Source organism: Hyperolius riggenbachi, chromosome 10, assembly GCF_040937935.1.
Source record: "Hyperolius riggenbachi isolate aHypRig1 chromosome 10, aHypRig1.pri, whole genome shotgun sequence".
Taxonomy (NCBI): domain Eukaryota; kingdom Metazoa; phylum Chordata; class Amphibia; order Anura; family Hyperoliidae; genus Hyperolius; species Hyperolius riggenbachi.
This window is the reverse complement of record NC_090655.1, coordinates 95,826,369-95,848,109: the sequence shown is the minus strand read 5'-3', so window position 1 is coordinate 95,848,109 and position 21,741 is coordinate 95,826,369. Positions and strand designations below refer to the sequence as shown.

The 21,741-nt window shown below is 43.1% G+C and overlaps 1 protein-coding gene across 1 annotated transcript in view; it reads right to left on the bottom strand.

The window, feature by feature from the left end:
• The window catches only part of PCDH15 (protocadherin related 15), a 1,564,441-nt gene that overhangs the window by 1,406,782 nt on the left and 135,918 nt on the right, over positions 1 to 21,741 (bottom strand). The gene's annotated exons all lie outside the window — the stretch shown is intronic.

Genomic DNA, 21,741 nt, shown 5'->3' with positions numbered 1-21,741 from the left:
TTTCTAGTGTTCATTCAAATTCCTGAAATACATAAGGACCACTTGAATCTTCTTAGTACAGCGTAGAGATCTCCTTTACTGAAATTCGAGCAGTTACTAAACTTCTAAAACCAAACAAAGCACCAGGCCCGGACAGTCTACCCAATGAATATTACAACAGTTTCAAAAGATACTCATTCCACAGGTGAACCAGTTTTATTCAATAACTTCTAGGGTCGATCCCAGCAGAAATTCTTAAGTCTGTATCATACTTCTTCCTTAAATGGGGAAATATCCAAGTGTTTTTTCTAGTTACAGACCCATTTCACTGTAGAACAGTGATATGTATTCCAAAATCCTGGCCCCCAGACTACTGAAGGTGTTACAATCAGTCATACACTCAAATCAAGCGGGCTCCCCCCAAGGCCGACAAGCCTCAGACGGCACTAGAAGAGCTTTGCAATTGATGCATTGGGTGGAATAAAGTTGAATGCCTTCTCTGTTCCTCTTTTTTGGATGCAGAGAAGGCGTTCAACAGGGTTAACTGGGATTTCTTAAGATCTGCGCTGTCTAAATTTGGGATTCTGGTTTGCTTTAAGAATGCTATGATGTCACTATACTCAAAACCCTCTGCTAATGTCCAAGTAAGAAGATTAATGTCCAAGCAACTAGTGATTTCAAATGGTACACGTGACGTCAGTGGTGTCCTTTATCCTTTAGTCTCTTTATTCTAATAGAGACCCTTGCTATAGCTATTAGATCTAGTAACCAGATTTCAAAGATGCAATGGCGACATCCATTATAAGGTTTATTCACCAATATTATTTCATGTACTAATTCCTCAATTTCTCTTCCAAATATAACACCATAAAAAGATTCTCTGAAGTCTATTACTATAAAATAAATCAAAATAAGAAACACTGCTGCTCTGAATGATTAAGCACATAAATGACATATCAAAATGATATCACTATATATGGGCAAAATCTATCCCATATCTTGGAATGATTATTCTCCCCCAGTCCATTAACCTTTACAAAGCAAATTTTATTCCCCTTCTTCAGAAAATTAATGAGGAACTTACAGCTCTAGGTAAATGTTTCTCTCGTGGGTTGGAAAAATAGTCAATTTCAAAATGCAAACCTTACCCAAGATTCTATACTTACTAAGAACCATCCCCACCCAAAAGTCTTTTTTTACTAAGATTAGGTCATTCACCTCTCAATTCATTTGGGATTACAACAAGCCAAGAATTAGTTACAAAAACACAATTCATAAAGAAAAATGGAATTTTGGGTTGCCATGTATTAAGCTCAATCACAACAACTGCATCCTGGAGGTGACCAAAACTGGTTATCACCAATTAGTAGAGCGGCTATAAACAAACATAGTTTGGGATCCCCTCCTATAGAGTACTTCAGGGAAGAACCAGTACCCGGTAATAGATGCTTCTGTTAAGTCATTAATCATTTTCTTCAAATCCAATGCACACAATTGATCCAATTTGTGATTGAGGCTTTTTTTTCCAAATTCACAAACATTTCCACAGGTGCAGTAGAAGTTTGGTAAATTTACCCCAAAAAATGATGCTTTAAAGGGAAGTTCCAAGCAAAAAAAAAATGAGTTTCACTTACCTGGGGCTTCTACCAGCCCCATGCAGCCATCCTGTGCCCTCGTAGTCACTCACTGCTGCTCCAGTCCCCTGCTGGGAGCTTTCTGACCTCGGAGGTCAGGGCCGAATTGCGTACATTTTTACACATTCCCGCTAGTGCAGGAACATTAACGCATACATTTTTACGTGTTAGTGGTGCAACACGTAAATTTTTGTTCCTGCACTAGCTGGAATGCGTAAAAATGTATGCAATGTGGCCCTGACCTCTGAGGTCAGAAAGCTGCCAGCGGGGGACTGGAGCAGCAGTGAGTGACTACAAGGGCACAGGATGGCTACATGAGGCTGGTAGAAGCCCCAGGTAAGTAAAACTCATTTTTTTTTTTTGCTTGAACCTTCCCTTTAATTCATCAAGCCCTGTTTGGTAGGTAGTGGAAAGTGGAGCAGAGGTTTCTGCAGCAAGCTGTGCAGACTGGTCTGCATCAGTTGTCTCTGTGTACTGTGACAGAGAGGACAAGGCATGCTGTATCACTTTAAAGCGGTATCGTCACCATAAAAATCAAATTTCAACAGCAACTACTCTGAGTGTATTAAGTGATAAAGATGCTAAGCCCGCATTCAAAACTTTCAAAACTTTTTCTGCTGTTATGATTTGGAGTTATCACATACTTAACCCATTCAGGTTCCGTCGTTTTCACATGTTTTACAAGTTTAAAATAAAAAAAAATAGAAATATTTCATCTTTACATTGATATTTAAAAAGTTTAGACCCTTAGGTAAATATTTACATGTTTTTTTTTGTTTTGTTTTTTTAATTGTAATGGTTTTTTTTTTATAGTAAACATTTTATTTGGGTAGTTTTGGGAGGGTGGGAGGTAAACAATAGATTTATAATGTAAATGTGTGTTAATTTGTATTTTTTTTCTTATATTACTTTTTGGCCACAAGATGGCGGCCATGAGTTTGTTTACATGACGTCACTCTAAGCGTAACACACGCTTAGAGTGACTCATCGGAGAAGGAATGGCCAGAAAAGGCGCAGCTTCCGAGAGAAGCTGTCGCTTTTTCAGCGGGGGAGAGGAATCAATGATCGGGCACCATAGCCCGATGCATTGATTCCCTGGCTACCGAATCCGCGGCCGGGAGTGCGCGTGCACGATCGGCCGCGGTAGCGCGCATGGTTCCTGGATGTAGAAACTACGTCCAGGAACCAAAATAGGTTAAGGAACACTGGCCCTTTAGTAGTCGTGCCAAAGAATTGTATGCTGGGGGTTCTTTTTATCTATAATCTATTCCTCCTCTTCCCTTTATTTCCCTGCCAGCTTCTTATCTGAAACCTAATCCCCTACTCACTTGTGTTTACAAGCAAGGCTGAGGCGACTCAGCGATTGTAGGAGACAAGAAAAAAAGTAAAGGGCAGAAATTACATCACAAGTTAGCCTTAACTGTGGGCAAAAGACATGGCCCCCACCAGGAACAGAATTCTCGTAATTTACTATATAACATTCACTGAAATCAAAACATGGACAGTATAATACATGTGTTATGTAAGTAGATCCAGTATTTATCTACTTATGTGTGCTTTTTTTCCCTGGAATAATATGGCTGATCCTACTGCTTTAAATGTGCTCACAGGCCACTCTTCTGTGCATCACTATACAGATCTGCATATCTAAAGTGATGCAGAAAAGACTCTTTGAAGGTCTCCTTCTGAAGTCACACACACAAGTGTATTAGATTAAATAGGATGAGAAGTAGGAGAGGGAGTCTCTGCTTTCTACTGTCTGTCAATGCTATCACATGCTGTTTGCTAGCTTCCAACAGATCAGAGATGGAGGTAAATAAACATCTCTCTTGGCTTTACCGCTTGCTCAAATCTTTGTGAATGGACGTTTACTGACATGTTGAGGTATTTACCGCACAAGTTGAAACTGGTCAGACATTTCAGCTTGCCAAGTGGTAACAGCCTAGGACTCTGTTCCCACTTGCTTCCAGATCACATGCGGCCAATGGGAGTGGACAGTATAATGCCTGCTCTGATGGTCCACAGTTTTTTGGCTCCCCCATTTCTGGGGAAATGCATCTGTCTGGCCCGGGATTATCATGGAGATTGAGAAATATTTCCAGTTTTGAAATTCACACCATCTCTCTGATTTCTTTATCCCAAGCACAAGAGGCTGCCCACCAACTCATGAAACACCAAGGGCCATATGCAATTAACTTTTTCACCTGGCTTTTCTTCTAGGAGATTATTTTTCATCTTCAAATTTAGAATAACTTTTCAGCACCTTGCAATGGAGAAAGTAGCAAAAGTAGCTGAAAAGGTACTATCAAAAGTATTTATTTTTTTGCTCTTTGGTGGTTTATAAGGCCTTTTGTTTATAAGTTGTGAAAATATCACCAAGGAGAAAACTCAGGTAAAAAAATGAATTGAATATGGGCCTAAATGTGTCTGTCTCACATTGGGAACTACACCGGAAGATATTCCCAAACTGGTACTACACGCCCTATAAAATGGCTACATTTTAAATGAAGATTTGTGTGTCAGAATTCATACAGGCATCACGGTTATTATATGGACCATGACTAAGCTTATTTTCTATACATGTCTATTCTTTTACTGTGAAACTTGATCAAAAATGTTGGAAGAAAATTAACTGAAATATATAATGGTATTTGTACAGAACATTAATAGTCAACATTATTATCAGATGTAAATGTAAGCTTGGAATCTTAGATGGAAGTTAAACAAAAGAGCACAAAACAGGAAAGGAGATTTATAGATGTTAAATGGATAGTCATGTCATTTTTTTGATGTGGTATCAAACAGGATTAAAGGGACTCCGAGCAGTGCAGAAACTATGGAAAGATGCATATCATTTTAAAGCTCTCTTTCTCCTCTTTCCAATGATATATAAACCACCACCCTACGTCTTTTAGTTTTCGCTATTTTCGCGATTGAAATTGCCGCGACCGCGATTTCGATCGCGAAAATAGAGAAAACTAAAAGGTGTAGGGCAATGATTTAGGTGTCGTCAGAAAGAGGAGAAAGAGAGCTTTAAAATGATATCCATCAAGCCATAGTTATATTGTATTACACAGGACGACACTTTCCCCAGTGTCAGCAGCTCCATTCTGCTGAATGCAGCTGCTGACTTTGACAAAAAGTCGCCCTGTGTAATACAATATAACTATGGCTTGATGGATATCATTTTAAAGCTCTCTTTCTCCTCTTTCTGACAACACCTACATCGTTGCCCTGCGCCTTTTAGTTTTCTCTATTTTCGCGATCGAAATCGCGGCCGCTGCAATTTCAATCGCGAAAATAGCGAAAACTAAAAGGCGTAGGGTGGCGGTTTATATATCATTGGAAAGAGGAGAAAGAGAGCTTTAAAATGATATGCATCTTTCCATAGTTTCTGCACTGCTCGGAGTCCCTTTAAAGGTTTGTATACATGAGTGATTAATCTATTAAATTAAATGCACAACTAGAGAAAACAACTGGTAAATTTTCACAGGAAAGCAGTATATTGATCTCTGCAAAATGCTATAGAAGGCATATAGTGTAAAAAATAGACAGTAAATCTGGGATTTACAAGAGCGGAGATTCTATATAAATCGGTGCATCATTTTAATTTTCTGTGGTTTTTGAAACTATTTTTTGTCTTATAATTTTTTTTTTGTTCACAGACTCACTGATTTTGCATGCACTTTTGTGCAATCCAACATAATAAAAAGTTTAATGTCAATGATGAATTTCTTATTACAATTAAAGAATGAAAAAAGGTAGGGGAGATGTGCAAAGACAAATCAATAAAGTTCCTCACATTACCCAAATCTTTCTAAAAGTAAACTAAGAAAATGAGTACATATGCACAGGGGCACAACTAGAAATACCTGCCCCCCCCCCCCTGCAAAACTGTGGAGGACCCTCCGCCCCCTACTCTATGCAAAGGTAAACTGAGAACCAATGTTATTCAATTGGCTAGTGCACACTTGAATGCATTTTCCCCATGCAGATAAAAACAGGCAGCAGTGAAGCACTGCACACATTTTCTCTATCAATTACATTAGCTTCTGTGATGAAAAAAAATGCATTTTCTTCACACAGGCACACAATGTACTGAAAGCACATACAGAAAACTGTCAGACAAATGTGCTCTCAGCCTCCTAGCTTATTACACTCACTCTGTCCATCTCTGATGGAGCAGAACTGGCTCTGCAGACTTCTCCAGCATCACTACAGTACACAGCACTTGGGGAGGGGTAGAAAGGTTGGTGGCTGGGGGTTGGGTTCTGTACACAAGATCCTGCTGAACACTGAATAGGGACTCTCTACAAATCTTTGTCTGCAAAACTTTGTATGAATTCTCATATTTAGTAGCTGAGCAGATGCAGTCATTATAATAATTGTGCAAAGAGCAGAACGTTTTTTTTTTCTCTCTGTGCCCTTAGTGGTCAATCTCTTAGTTCAGGGAAAAAACTTCTCACCCATGGGACCCTCTGCGGTATCTGGCCCCCCCTGCAGCTTCATTCCTTGCAGGGTGTATTGTTACACCCCTGCATAAGCATGAAAAAATTATTACTTTATGCTTAGCATACACGGCAAGTTTTTTTTCTTATCAATCGAGCCGTCCGATGACCTGCCGGATAGATTCCCCGCTCGATCCCCGCCGGTGGACAATAGCGGGGACTCGAGCGGCTGATAAGGAGTGCCGGCAGGGACGAGCGGGAATCGATCGATGCACAGACGAGCGGGGACGCGGCGGGAGTCAATCCGGTGGCTAATCAGCTGCCGAATTGACCCATGTATGCCAGGCATTATAAGCAGAATTGTTGCTCATATGATTAGTCGTATGCCTGCACTCGGGCTGCTGCTTTTAGGGTCCTATTTTAACATGCTAGCGCGAATTGCTAGTGGTTTTCGCTGGTGATTTTACCATAATTAATGCAGTAAAACTATGGTACACTTTTTTTGAGCTATCACGATGAATCGTTTTTTAGCATTGTACTTGCAATCACTGTAGAATCACAATAAAATGGTGCATGCACAGTGTTTGGCGATCGCCGCTAATCACAATTCAACGGCAATTGTGGCAGTGAGATCACTGCCATTTAGTTAATATTGTACTACCGCTTTAAAAAGTGCTAGCGATCGCCATTGATTAGCAGTAATCGTCCGCTAATCGCCCCAGTGTGAATGGGCCTTAAAGTTGAGGTGTTTGGTCACTAGGTTGGGATGCTTAGTATTAATTGTAGCATAGAATGTGTAAGTGTTTGCGTGTATGAGAGTTTGAATGCAATTTCTTACACTAATTTACAGTGTGGCGCAAAAAAAAAAGTTATCCCAAGTTACTAGATTGATTTTCTTTTTAGTTTTTTTTTTTTTTGTAATTTTTTCTGTTACCCAATGCTGAAGAAAAAAATTGTAAAATGCTAGAAAAGATCTCCTGTGAGAAAATGTTGTAGTTAAAAAAAAAAAAAAAAATATTGCTTAATGCTACATACACACTTGCAACTATGGTCATTACTAGCAGCAGCTTAATGATCGGTGTGCCGACAATCAAATAAAGAACTTTACCAAACAATCTTTAAGTACAACGACGAACGAACAATATTGGCATTATGAAAAAATCCAAAAGGCCGGATCATATTGAAGGACAATAATTACAAAACTATAATGTGTACAGTTCTCTGCCAAGCACAATCGTTACAAGGGCCAATGCGCCTGCGTTGGATTTTGCCCAGCTTCCGTACTTCCTGTGTAGCGCGGCACGAAACAATTTTTACATTACAAATTTCAAATAAACTTTGTTTTCAAGTTAATTATATTTTTATCCATTGACACCCCATGTTTGTGAGGTTTTTTTTTAATTTATATAAATATTTCCCTCTTATTGCTCTTTTCTGCGACAATGGTCGTTAATATGTGTATGATTGCGGTATCCCATCATTGCATTCCAATCATTCCAATATTGTTCATCTGGTAGTTATCGCAAGTGTGTACGTAGCATAAGGGACCTAATGGCATGCAATATACAGTACATGTTATAATTACCTAGTTAACACCACCTAGTTAACAATACTTTTTTAAAGGCATCATTATACAGTATTTTGGGTTTATTAGTTTTCAAAAATTAAATCTTTTGAGCCACTACCATGCATGGCGTTCCAACAGTCTATACTTATCACACACAGGGAGTTAAATAGGCTTAAATGTTTATTATACACTCTGTATTGTGTGAGCTTATCTGCAATATTTATTTTTCAATTACACTGATAGACACTTAATTTAAACTGAAACAATGCCACACTGCAATTGAATTAGGCTGAAACAGTACATTTTCTTTTTTACGGATTCAATTACTTTGTGTCCAGGGAAAACGCAGCTTTAGGAGTGACTGTTACTAGTTTTGGCCTTCATTTTAGTTGAAATTATCCATAAGCAAAGATCATCTCAGTAAAACTCTGATGATGAATGAGTTATCAAAGTGGAATAATGCCAAGGTGAAAGCGTTCTAAATCTAGCACAACACAAAGACATGGTATATTCCTGCCAACTGTTAAAGGTTTTGCATTTTGCAGCCGGGTTACAAATCATGGGCCTTTTTTACACTTGCTTGAGAAATAAATCTCGGTCCGGATACCAAGCAATCAAAATGTTAAGCAATGTATAAAGAAATAGTAATTAATAACTACAATGGTGTTGTGAAAAAAATATATGGTTATTACTGACATTCTAAATAAATATTTTTTATAGTTACAACCTTTATCCTCCAGTTTTACTCCTATCTAAAGGCAGGGAGGACATTTTGCCAAATTGAGCTAAATGTGCATCGATGCCCTGGCCACTGAATTTAATGACCCACTCAGGAATTGCATATTATTGAGGTTTGTTCTCCGACCGCTTTCTGCATGCAGTGCATTACCACAACATGCACATGTTACCAGTTACAGTTAAGCATACTTTCCACTGACTGTATGCTTCAGTGTGTGTGGATAATGTGTGGCACTGCTTTCCCATTGCGATCCTGCTGTTACAGGGAATGCAACAACCACTGTGAACGTAGCCTAATATTTTTTAGCCATAGACTCTGGACAAGTGTGCGGATCAGATGTATGACTGGATTTGTTGCAAGTTTGTTTCAGGTGGTTGATTCATTCACTACTGATGCATAAAATATCAGTAGGATGCCAGGCAAATGGAATTGTTTGAAAGGAAATAAATACGGCAGCCTCCACATCCTTCTTCAAGTGTCCAGCATACTGGATCTTTAACCTTATGGGGACTGGCAACCTAATCCCCCTTAAGGACCAGAACATTTTTACATGGTTTGCTGGGGCAACGCCTTGATAGTCATGCAGCGGTATCCCCAGTATAGATAGCTAGGCATGGGTGTCCCCAGTACAGATAGGAGTCCCCCATATAGCCAGCAGCCATAACTCATCTCCCAAGCTCCAGCGATCAGCAGCTCTACCCCCTTTCCGTCTGCCCAGCATCCCTACTCGCACTGCCTCTAAGTTCCGGGTCCCAGCTTGATGACGTCATCAAGCCAGGATTTGACAGAGGCAGAGCAAGCAGGGATGCCGGGCAGAGTGGAGGGGAGTGATGATCACTGGAGGAACATCAAGAAGGTGAGTCTCGGTCCTCTTCTTTCCCTCCTACCTCCGCTGCTTAGGTTGATCACTACGATCGGCCGGTGATCATAGCAATCGTGTGATCAGGAGTTATCGCCATGGCTCCTGATCAGTGAAGGTAAGTTTAGGCTGTCATGACAGCTTAATCTCCCCTCTCGGGTGTGCACAATCATCAATGGAGCGGTAAAAGCATGTGTCATAAATCCTATGCCGCATCAGACTAAGCCTAAGTGCAGCATAGGATTTACTACGTGCGGTCCTCAGAAGGTTCAACAATCACTAGATTCTCTGCTGCCATAAGTTCCATCTAGGTTGAGTGAAAAAATAAAAAGTAACTAAAAGATGGCCATACACTGGTCAATTTTTTACTTCGAATGATTATAACCGATAAATTAATCAAATGGATCAAAAATCAAGCTGTTATTTTGATGTAGAATCGATTCTTATCAACCGATATTCGATTTAATTCTTAAAATGAATCAGTAGAGTATTTCAGGTTATTTCAATCAATGGAACAAGAATCAAGGGTTATTCAATATGTATTCAATTGCCCTTTACTCGATCTTATTCATCAGGGGGCTTATTTTGTGATTAAATCAATCTCCAATTGATTAACCAGTTCAGTCACGAGGACGTAGCTCCTGTGTTCAGAAAGGCTGTTGCTAAAGACACCAGGAAGTAGGAGCCATGTCCAGTGCTAAAACGGCCGCCGCAAATGATCACACGCATGCGTGTACATACATGCTCATCGCACTACCAATCGCCCCCCTGAAGCAGCAAAGATTGCTGTTACAGCGATCATTGTAAACCGCCAATACAGGAAGTCATTACTTTCTGTAAAGTTCTGCAATGAACTTGCATGTCATGTGCGCACACGTGACCCTAGCAGTGATTCATCCATGGGATCATGTGATCCCTTGACCCTTCAGGCTACATTGATTGGTCCAAGGTGTCATGTGATCCCTTGGCCAGTCAGTGTTCTCCCAGTTCTTCAAATGAACACTTTCTCTGCTAGTGTTCATTGATTAAAAAAAGTAAACAAATTGGTAAAAAAATACAGGCAATGATTGGTGCAAGGGATCATGAGGTCCCTGAACCAATCAGTGTGCCTGAAGGTCTGTACCCATGATGCAAGGTTTACGGCAACTTTTTTGCGATAGGCGACGTTTTTTGTTTTGGTCGTTTAACAAAAATTAGCTAAACGAGGTTTAGTGATATGTGGCGTTTGATACGGTCATGACGGATAACTGTGTGACCAATTGCTCAGATCCCCATTGCCCGGCATAATAATTTTAACATGATTAAACAATCGTTTGTGCCTTTGTTACCATGGTAGTGAAGATGGATCGGTTAATGATTGCTGTTCGTTGCTGATCTCTGATTCTTCTTGATGTCAGTAGTTCGTTTATATTTGATTGAGGACTGTTACAGACAGTAGTAACAGTCATTCATAAAAACAAGTAACAACTTTTGTTAAAAAGCACATGCAATTTTGTATAATGCAAACATTGCACATAATGCTTTTAAATGGCTATGCGCACAGTCGTTTTCTGATTGATTCCCTGCCACATGAAATCATAACGTGCATACAATTCCCATAGAAAGCTAGCAGGTGCCGGCAGTATGTAGTGGATAATGCATGTACAACGCCGCAAAATGAAAAAATAAAACCGTGACAGAATTGAAAACAGAATACATAAATCGTTACCTTAGGGACTCTGCTTTTTTTTTTTTTTTTTTTTTTATATGTATGTCTTGAGGGTATATTACAGTTATTTTTGCAAATGAGGGTTTATAATTACTGCTAGGGTACAATGTGAAAACAAGACACACAACACAGAAAAAGTACACCTTTACCTCCAAATAAGGTATTAAGCCCATACATTACACTAGGGACAATTTAAATGTTGGGATTACCAGGAAAAATGGGCAAATAATATGTGTGCGTTTTATCTAGAATAGCATTGCTTATTTTAAAACTATAGTGGATATAATTGGAGAAAAAAGTGAGAAAAATAAAATCTTCTATGAACTCGTCATACACCTAACAGAATACCTTGGGGTGTCTTTTTTCTAAAATGGGGTCACTTGTGGGGTTCCTATACCGCTCTGGCATTTTACGGGCCCAAAACCGTGAGTAGTCTGGAAACCAAATGTCTCAAAATGACTGTTCAGGGGTATAAGCATCTGCAAATTTTGATGACAGGTGGTCTATGAGAGGGCGAATTTTGTGAAACCGGTCATATGCAGGGTGGCCTTTTAGATTACAGGTTGTATTGGGCCTGATCTGATGGATAGGAGTGCTAGGGGGGTGACAGGAGGTGATTGATGGGTGTCTCAGGGGGTGGTTAGAGGGGAAAATAGATGCAATCAATGCACTGGGGAGGTGATCGGAAGGGGGTCTGAGGGGGATCTGAGGGTTTGGCCGAGTGATCAGGAGCCCACACGGGGCAAATTAGGGCCTGATCTGATGGGTAGGTGTGCTAGGGGGTGACAGGAGGTGATTGATGGGTGTCTCAAGGTGTGATTAGAGGGGGAAATAGATGCAAGCAATGCACTGGCGAGGTGATCAGGGCTGGGGCCTGAGGGCATTCTGAGGGAGTGGGCGGGTGATTGAGTGCCCTAGGGGCAGATAGGGGTCTAATCTGATAGGTAGCAGTGACAGGGGGTGATTGATGGGTAATTAGTGGGTGTTTAGGGTAGAGAACAGATGTAAACACTGCACTTGGGAGGTGATCTGACGTCGGATTTGCGGGCGATCTATTGGGGTGGGTGGGTGATCAGATTGCCCGCAAGGGGCAGGTTAGGGGCTGATTGATGGGTGGCAGTGACAGGGGGTGATTGATGGGTGGCGGTGACAGGGGGTGATTGATGGGTGATTGACAGGTGATTGACAGGTGATCAGTGGGTTATTACAGGGAAGAACAGATGTAAATATTGCACTGGTGAATTGATAAGGGGGGGGGGTCTGAGGGCAATCTGAGCATGTAGGGTGATTGGTGATTGGGTGATTGGGTGCCCGCAAGGGCAGATTAGGGTCTGATCTGATGGGTAACAGTGACAGGTGGTGATAGGGGGTGATTGATGGGTGATTGATGGGTAATTAGTGGGTGTTTAGGGTAGAGAACAGATGTAAACACTGCACTTGGGAGGTGATCTGACGTCGGATCTGCGGGCGATCTATTGGTGTGGGTGGGTGATCAGATTGCCCGCAAGGGGCAAGTTAGGGGCTGATTGATGGGAGGCAGTGACAGGGGGTGATTGATGGGTGATTGACAGGTGATTGACAGGTGATTGACAGGTGATCAGGGGGATAGATGCATACAGTACACAGGGGGGGGGGGGGGTCTGGAGAGAATCTGAGGGGTGGGGGGTGATCAGGAGGGGGCAGGGGGCGGGGGGGGATAAAAAAAATAGCAATGACAGAAAGTGACAGGGAGTGATTGATGGGTGATTAGGGGGGTGATTGGGTGCAAACAGGGGTCTGGGGGGTGGGCAGGGGGGGGGGGTCTGAGGGGTGCTGTGGGCGATCTGGGGCAGGGGGGGGGGGAATCAGTGTGCTTGGGTGCGACATAGGGTGGCTGCAGCCTGCCCTGGTGGTCCCTCGGACATTGGGACCACCAGGGCAGGAGGCAGCCTGTATAATACACTTTGTGAACATTACAAAGTGTATTATACACTTTGTATGCGGCGATCCGGGTGCTAGTAACCCGCTGGTGCTTCCGAACGGCCGGCGGGTTACAGCGCGAGGTGGGCGGAGCCAGTCCCCGGCGGCTGATCGCGTCACGAATGACGCGATCGCGCTGCCCATGCCCCTACAAGGACCGCCGCCATTTGTCAATACAGCGGTCCTTGCGGGGTCCACTTCCCGGCCGCCAATTGTCTATACGGCGGTCGGGAAGTGGTTAAAATGCGAAGAAAATAAAGTAATTACTGAAAATAAATACCACCCCCAAAAAGACTAATGGTTAAAAAAAAACAAGATATAAATCATTTAGATGTGATGAGTAGCGATAAAGGTATTGATGAATGAATGGGAGGAGCACTGAAATGTTAGATGCATAAGGTGAAAAAACACTGAAGGCTGAAGTGGTTCCAGGTTGAAAATTGGAAGAAAAAACAAAAAGAAAAAAAATTGATTCAGGTTCGATTGATTCATTTATTTTGAATGGATTCGAAGAATTGCTTGGTCAATCAATCGTCTTGTAATCGCCCAGTGTATGGCCAGCATTACAGTTCCTAACAGTGCAAACAATGAACAGGTTGTCTTGAATTTCTAGCAAGTCTATTGTAATATATTACAATATTATTAGCTCATTTATAACCCACTCATTGCTAAGCAGAAACAATGTAGTTCACAAGCGTAAGACATCTGCTTAGTTTAATCACAGACATCAAAATAGACTTATGCTTTACAAATACTTTTTGTCCTTGGAACGGTATAATTATATGTGTAATGTAGCTGTGCACAGAGCCAAAGGACAAGTTAATTAAAAGAAAATGTAACAAATGCACATTTCTCTCTGGGTTAATGCATCTAGGTTTTATTTCCAAGTACTTGAGAAGACCACTGAATTAAGTATAAATGTACCCAGTGTCAAGTATTCACATCATAATAGCTTACTTTGACCCTCAAGGCTTCCTACATCTTCTACAGTTCTTTTACAATCAAACATTTAAACTTTCGCTTTGTGTCATTGGAAGAGGGAGTAGATTTAAATCTGAATTGCCTGAATTGTACTCAGTTTTCTATAGTGTTGTTCAAAAACTTTAAAAAGAGACAATGGAAATTCAAAGAGCAAGTGAATACAAATAAAGTGGTCTTTACATTACCAAGGACTTTACTGTTCCTCTTGTGAAAGATCAGTGAGCCTTGAAATGTGTAACATATAGCCATTTTGTTATCCAAGCCATGATACAGCCAGATATTAAAAAAGTGTTTCTTGTATGCTAGTTTTTTTTTTTACTCGACACATAAAACATTTCATGTTATTTGCATTCATAATTTCCTTGAAAGCTCATTGTCTTTTTTTCTGTAGTACTGTTCATTATAGGTAGAAGAGATCAGCAGCACCACGTAGATGTATTCAAGCTCTTTATTGCATAAAGATAACACCCAGGGACAGCGACAGACGCTGTTTCGGAGACAAGCTCCTTCCTCAAGCTGTATAGGCTCACTCAAAAGAGATAACAAGCACAAATGCATTTATATACAGTTTCAATAGGATCACATGGACCAATCAGATAACATCATACAAAAAAGCATGAATATCCAATCACAGGGCAAAGCATAATGAGAGGACCTGATGGGGAACAGATATGTAAATCAGCAGCCGTTATCACAGCATGATTTAAAAAGTGTCATATCCCTAATGGCCAATCAGAACTTACCAAGTCAGGAGGACCTGATGGGAAACCACAGCACTGTCATAACGCTCCTCCCAATCTCCCAGAGGGCAATGCGAAAAGCGTACTGCCGAAAAACGGAACGAATGACGTCATGACATCAGCCGTTTCCATGCTTAAAAGCGTCCTAGTAATGCATAAAAACGTACGCGTAAGAGCCTCAACAGCATCCATCCGTAAAAGCGTCCTAACGAAGCGTAAAAACGTACGCATAAAGTCAAATGTGGAACCAAATAAAATAGTCGCTATGCCAAACGCAAAAAATACGCAAACTGACGCGTAAAACGCATATAATGCAGAACATGCTGACAAAGTCAGCACCGTAAATCATCAAATGATGACCAAAAGCAAAAAATGCTAGTGCTGTGGTAAAGTAAGGCTGAGTGTGCCATAAGAGATAACCACCCTTATAGATAAATCATTGTATTAGATGTAAAAAATACAACAACAATAAAGAGACCCACACATCAAAAAGCAGCAACTCCCAGTATACTCAAAGTGTAACCCACAAGGTAAACACACATAGCTGGACTCGGGATTCAGCACAGCACCAACGCGGCATGACAGACCGCACAAAAACATGTAAGGGCACAATACATCAATGAATCTTACACTCAATTAAAATATAAAAGTTTAAATGCAAAAAGAAAGGTCATAATCCCGGTTGAGACCGCCCCCTCCCAGGGTACCCAACCTCCTGATGCAACCCGCCTCCCGCCTAAGTAATTCCTTTTCCCTGTTTCCTCTAAAATGAACAGGAACCCCATCAATGACTTGCACACGGAGCTGTGGTATAGAGTGGCGGAACTGGGTGAAATGGGCCGAGACAGATTGAGACATATTCTTGGTCCTAATGGCCGATTTATGTGAGGAGATACGTTCACGCAATCGCTGAGTGGTCTCTCCCACACATAATAGCCCACATGGGCATTTAAGTAAATAAAACTACATATGAAGAATCACATGTATACAGACCACCTATGCTGAACTCAGTACCTTTGGACGGGTGCCTAAACTTATCTCCCTTGAAAATCAAGCCATACATATGACATCCTAAACATGGAAAGGTGCCACTTCGGCCACTCTGTACCACAGCTCGAGGAGTGCGGGCTCGAATCTTGTCCCTAACCGTAGGGGCTTGTTTGAAGGATAACAAAGGAGGAAATTTAAACTCAGGAACCTGAGGAAAAGCACTTTGTAAGAGGCCCCAATGCTGCCGTACAATGGACCCCAGCTTATAGCTGCAGGCATTGTACCTGGAAACAAAAGGGAGTCTCACTCCTCCATGGCGTCTTTTGGTGGGTCTGTTGGATACCAGGGTATGTTCAGGGTACCCCCTTGACCTAAATCTGTCCCTCATTTCATTAAGCCGAATCTCGCAATGGCCAGAATCTGATACAATCCTGGAGACTCTCTGCAATTGTCCACCAGGAATGTGTTCCCTGGTCGACCTGGGGTGGAAACTAGAGAATTCCAAAACAGAATTTCTATCTGTTGGTTTAACATACAGATCTGTCTGGAAAGCACACGGATACCTCACCAGGGTGCCTATCGACTGTGGTGTACTGTTCATTATATACAGCAGGGGGTGGAGCAATCTACATTGATCATATTCTTTTGGTTGTATACCTTTATAAATTATACTTATTCTTATCTCTAATATAAATTGAAATAAAAGCATTATGCCATAAAAAACAACTTGCACCTAAATTTATGTAAAACGGAACTCATCTAACAAAACCCATCGATAACATTCCCACTCCTCCAATTAAAAAAAAAATGCATAACAATACAGTAAATACATGTACCATAATATTTTAAAGTGACTGCATACTAAAATCTTTACCTTTACTTCAGTGCCTCTCTAACAAGGATAATCTAGTGTGTGACACTACAGTGTGGTGGTGTGTGAGGAAGAATGCGGAGGCGGAGCCAGTGACGACACACACAGGTAAAGAATTCATTTACAGGCAACAGGGGGCACGTTTTACACCAGAGCGGGGACAGCACCAGGGGTTCCATTGCGTTTGTAGCAATCTCACATGTAGTTACTGCTGCGCACTCGATCGATCCGTGGTCGGCTCGAGATTTTGCATTTTGTCTGATCAATATTAGCTCAAACTGGGTCACATCGTTGATCGGGCATGCTCTTGGTGGCACCAAATTTTCATCTGATTCGATTATCAAATATTGGACACTAAGTGGAGTCATGTATAGGCACCTTAAATGTTTTGTTGGTCATATCTGCATGAACAAACAGCTACTGGCATTCTAAAGTCATGTGACCAGCTGTGTAGGGAGAGAAGGGGTTGACCGGACAAATGCAAGTTAAATTGCACAGAAATAATACCTTGTGTGGCAGATAAAGGCAAGCAGGTGCAACCTTCTGGAATATATAGCAGTCTTATTTGCAGTATTTATGTTTACTTTACAGCCAAACTCATAACCTCTTAAGGACCGCAGTGTTAAACCCACCTAGCGACTAAAGTTGTCTTGAACCTCCGAATTTAGGTTCACGAACCTCGAACGTGAACTTCTGCAAAAGTTTGAGTTCACGCAAACTTCGCGAACCGCCATAGACTTCAATGGGCAGGCGAACTTTCAAAACTACAAACACCAATTCTGGCCACTAAAGTGATGGAAAAGATGTTTCAAGGGGTCTAACACCTGGAGGGGGGCATGGCGGAGTGGGATACACGCCAAAAGTCCTGGGGAAAAATCTGGATTTGACGGACAGCAGGGTTTAAGGGCAGAAATCCCATTGCATGCTAAATTGGAGGCCTGAAGTTCTTTAAAACATCTTGCATGTGTAAATAGTGTACTGCTTCACACTGACCCACCAAACTCAATGTGTAACTCACCGCAAACCGCTGTTTGTGTAGTGACGGCCGTGCTGGACTGGTTCGCACCAAGGCAAGAGTGCAGGCCATGGTGGTTTTCAAGCCCATATGGTCGAGCTGAGGTCGCTGAATGACAGAACAACAGTGACTGATAGAGATGGCCCGAACCTCTGATTTTCGGTTTGCGAACTTCTGCGAAAGTTCGGTCCTCGCAAACTTTCACGAACCGCAATAGACTTCAATGGGAAGGTGAACTTTGAAAACGAGAAACACTTATGCTGGCCACAAAAGTGATGACAAAGATGTTTCAAGGGGTCTAACACCTGGAGGAGGGCATGGCGGAGTGAGATAAACGCCAAAAGTCCCGGGGAAAAATCTGGATTTGACGCAAAGCAGCATTTTGAGGGCAAAAATCTCACTGAATGCTAAATTGCAGGCCTAAAGTGCTTTAAAACATCTTGCATGTGTATACATCAATCAGGGTGTGTAATTAGAGTACTGCTTCACACTGACACACCAAACTCACTGTGTAACGCACCGCAAACAGCTGTTTGTGTAGTGACGGCCATGCTGGACTGGTGCGCACCATGGCGAGATTGCTCTTCCTCAGTGATATCAGGTAATGTCTGACTGCTTTATAAACGTTCAATGGTTCTTTCTCTACCATTGTTAAAGCTTACATCTATTTTTTTGAAATGACATTTTCCGCTGGCTGTTCAGTACCTGCAACAATTCTGCCATTGTGAGTGACCACGGGTAATGGCCGGGGAATCAGGGTTCGATTCCGTTCCGGAGTGGGAGCCTAAGAACTGGTTACCACCACCACACATCCACGTAAGGACCCATTTGCTGCATAAGTAATGTACCTGCCCTGACCGTGCTTTGCAGACCAGGCATCTGTGGTCAGATGGACCCTTGACCCAGCGCTGTGTGCCAGAGATGACACCACTTTCCTTTAACGAGAATGTGTTATGGAGGGCAAGTCAGCCATTCATTCAACTATGTGAAACTTTCGATGGTACTCTCTCAGTAGCATGGTGACCACAGGCAATGGCCGGGGAATCCGGGTTCAATTCCGGTCCGGAGTGGGAGCCTAAGAAATGACTACCACCACCACACATCCAAGGAAGTCAGCAGGCACACTGTGGGCAAAAAAAGCAGGAATGGCTACCACACATCCAAGGAAGGCAGCAGGCATGGCATGCACGTCCAGAGGTAGTGACCAGAAATAACAATACAGGAGGACTTTCAAGGCCCTGCTGTATATGAGATGAATCAACTTTAAATTCTTTAACGAGAATCTGTTATGGAGGGCAAGTCTGCCATCCATTCAAGTGAAAGGTATGCACTGACTGCCAAGTATAATACAATGTGCAGTCAAAGATGCAGTGAAAGGTATGCAGTGACTGCAAACAACTGTTTGTGTAGTGATGCCCGTGCTGGACTGGTGCGCACCATGACGAGAGTGCAGGTGATGGCGGCTTTCCAACACATCATATGGTCGCCGTGCTGAGGTAGCTGAATGACAAAACAGTGACTGTCCAGCTGATTAAATTTGGTCTGTTCACAATTAAGCAACAACCTTATTGTCTTGCGTGTGCCCCCCCTCCCCACTCCTTTTGTTTTGTTGTTGCAGCTGCAGTGCAGCCAGAAAAATTAGGCAGGCATATACACACACCAGAAACATTCTTATAGCCTTAAAAATTCAGGAATCCAGCTGGAGTCCTGGACCCTGTTGGTTGTGGTGGAGAAGGCAGTCAAGCGGCGTGCGGGCAGAGGTGCTTTGTGGGGAGTGACAGTCTTTGAGGTGGGCAGTAGCCCTCCGGGATCCATGCCTCATTCATTTTGATAAAGGTGAGGTACTAAACACTTTTGTGATTTAGGCGACTTCTCTTTTCAGTGACAATTCCTCCAGCTGTGCTAAAGGTCCTTTCTGATAGGACGCTTAAGGCAGGGCAAGACAGGTCGGGGCAATGGTGGAGGGTGGATCCGGAAGGGCTAAGGTGAGGCATTGGACTAAAGAATGTCTGCATGTCCGACATCACCATGAGATCGCTAGAGTGTCCCGTCCTTGCCTGCATGGACACGGGAGAAGGATTACTGGCAGTGGTACCTTTATTGCTTTGTGCTGTAACATCACCCTTAAACGCATTGTAAAGCATAGTTGCCAGCTTCTTCTGCATGTGCTGCATCTTTTCTGCCTTCAGGTGAGTTGGTAGCATGTCCGACACTTTGTGCCTATACTGAGGGTCTAGTAGCGTGGCCACCCAGTACAGCTCATTCGCCTTGAGTTTTTTCATACGGGGGTCCCTCAACAGGCTGGACAGCATAAAAGATGCCATCTGCACAAAGTTGGATCCAGATGTACTATCTATCTCCTCTTGCTCTTCCTCAATGACGTCAGGTAAGTCCTCCTCCTCCCCCCAGCCACGAACAATACCACGGGAACGTTGAGCAGCACAAACCCCCTGCGACGCCTGCTGCGGTTCTTCTGCCGCCTCCTCCTCCTCCAAAGAAACACCTTCCTCATCATCCGAGTCTGACTCTTCTTCCCCACATGACTCTTCCTCCTCCTCCCCCCTCTGTGCTGCCACAGGTGTTGAGGAAACATCTGATTCTGATGAAAATTGATCCTACAACACTTCCTCCTATAACGATTTCTCTTCATGCTCCTCCACAGCTTGATCCACCACTCTACAATTGGCACGCTCCAGGAAGTAAGCGTACGAAATCAAGTTGCTGATGGTGCCTCCACTGCGACTCACCAGGATGGTCACCTCCTCAAACGGCCACATGAGCTTGCATGCATATCGCATGAGTGGCCAGTTGTTGGGCCAGAACATCCCCATCTCCCCAGAATGTGTCCTTCTACTGAAATTGTAGAGGTACTGGGTGACGGCTTTCTCCTGTTCTAGCAGGCGAGAGAACATAAGGAGGGACGAATACCAGCGAGTCGGGCTATCGCAAAATTAGGCATCTCACCGGCAACCTATTTCTCTGCTGAATCTCGGCAAAGTGTGCCATGGCCATGTAAGACCACCAGAAATGCCCACACAACTTCCTGGCCTGCTTCAGGACGTCCTCTAAGCCTGGGTACTTTGAATGACTAGATTCAGCACATGTGCTATGCAGGGTACATGTGTCCGCTTTCCCAAATTCAAAGCGGAAAGGAGATTGCTGCTGTTGTCACACACCACGTTGCCGATCTCCAGCTGGTGCGGGGTCAGCCACTGATGCACCTGTTTGTTAAGAGCAGCAAGTAGAGCTGCTCCAGTGTGACTCTCCGCTTTGAGGCAAGACATGTCTAAGATGGCGTGACACCATCGTACCTGGCATGCAACATAGGCCTTGGGGAGACACTCAGCCAAGGAAGAGGAGGATGACGACAGCAAAGAGGATGTGGCAGGAGGCCTGCCTGCAAGCTGTGGAGGTGTCGTAAGTTGGTCTGCTGCACAGCCACGTGTGCTCCCCGCTTGCCATCGGTCACCAGGCTGTGTAAGTAATGTACCTGCCCTGACCGTGCTTGGAAAGACCAGGCATCCGTGGTCAGGTGGACCCTTGACCCAACGCTGTTTGCCAGAGATGACACCACTTGCTTCAACTTCACGGTACAGTTTGGGTATCGCCTTTTTAGAGAAATAATTGCGGCCTGGTATCTTCCACTGCAGTGTCCCAATGGCCACAAATTTACGGAAGGCCTCAGAGTCCACCAGCTAGTATGGTAACAGCTGGAGAGCTAACAGTTCTGCAAAGCCAGCTGTCAGACGATGGGCAAGGGGGTGACTGGCAAAAATTGGCTTCTTCTGCTCAAAGATTTCCTTCACAGACACCTGGCTGCTGTGGGCAGAGGAGCAGGAACCGCTCATGGTTAGAGGCTGTGTGAAGGAGGGTGGCTGTGAAAGTGCAAGGGAGAAAGCGGCTGAAAATGATGCACCTGAAGGAGGAAGAGTAGAAGGAGGGTGGCTTTTTATTTGTGTGCTGCTTTTGCTCAGGTGCTCTTCCCATTGCAGTTTGTGCCTTTTCTCCATGTGCCTTTGTAAGGCACTTGTCCCTACATGGGTGTTGGCCTTTCCACCTCTCAATTTTTGGAGGCAGAGAGAACAGATGGCATTGCTCCGATCTGAGGCAGACACATTAAAGAATTTCCAAACCACTGAGCCCCCCTGGGATGATGGCACTATGGTAGCAGCAGCAGCTGAAGTTGAAGGGCATGTTGGCTGGCTGTACATAGGTGGCGATACATGGCGCCGGATACTGCCACCAGCTGTT